Source organism: Penaeus vannamei, chromosome 9, assembly GCF_042767895.1.
Source record: "Penaeus vannamei isolate JL-2024 chromosome 9, ASM4276789v1, whole genome shotgun sequence".
NCBI classification, from domain to species: domain Eukaryota; kingdom Metazoa; phylum Arthropoda; class Malacostraca; order Decapoda; family Penaeidae; genus Penaeus; species Penaeus vannamei.
Genome location: NC_091557.1, coordinates 35,330,961 through 35,332,050, shown reverse-complemented (window position 1 = coordinate 35,332,050; position 1,090 = coordinate 35,330,961).

Below are 1,090 nucleotides of genomic sequence, written 5' to 3'. Positions count from 1 at the left end.
GCTGAGAGCAGTGGGGGGGTCGGGGAAAATGGTAGGGTGGGAGGGAGATGATAGAAAACGGTGGTAATGAGCAGATACTTAAGTGATTTTAGATGTCGGCACGTTGAACGAGTTGCATATTAGACACATTTTACAGGCGATGATTATCAGCGATTGTTTATAGGCCTATATCATATATTCTACGTGAATTTAGTTTTGTAATTCTCATGTTGCAGCTTAGACATGGCATAATAAAGACGTAAAATAAATAAAAAAGACGGGATATGTAAACTCCAAATGTTTTTGACGAATTTATTATAAAACGAATCATACAACACTAACAATAATAATGATAATGGCAATCCACAAACAGACACATAAATGTACATATATAAGCTGCAACCAACCACTGGGCATTGTGACTTCGCGCGCCAGGCAGTCAAGCGAGCGAAAACGGAGAGAGGGAGAGATCCTTCCGGCTCCACCTCACATCAAAGAATGACCACACGATTAGCGTCGAACCCCCAGGCGCTGCCCCCAGATGACGTCATGCGCGAGACGGACGAATTTGAGTCGCCTAGTGACGAGACCTGTACTTATATAGACCCTGGTCCTGTCTAGGGTAATATCACACACCTTTTTGTCACGAATTTGTAAATTCCAGAATCTAGGCGTTCGAGAGTCCCAGAGTGGATATCACAAACACACACACACACATATATATATGTATGTATATATATATATATATATATATATATATATATATATATATATATATATATATATATATATACATATATGTGTATATATATGCATATGTATATATATGTATGTGTGTATATATATATATCATCATTGGGAGCACTTTCAATACCAGTATACAGACTTGCTATTAATCCGATAATCCTTGTTGGAATTTCTCACAATCTAAGGATCTCCCATATCGTATCAAACGCCTTAAGGTCAATGTAGGCTGCAAGTAGCCCACGCCCGAACTCACGGCGGCGCTCTACAATGACTTGAAGTGCCATGGCACGGTTTATTGTGGATTTATCAGGAGTGAATTCAGATTGCTCCAGCCTCTGGTGCCTTAGCAGGTGGTCTCTGATAC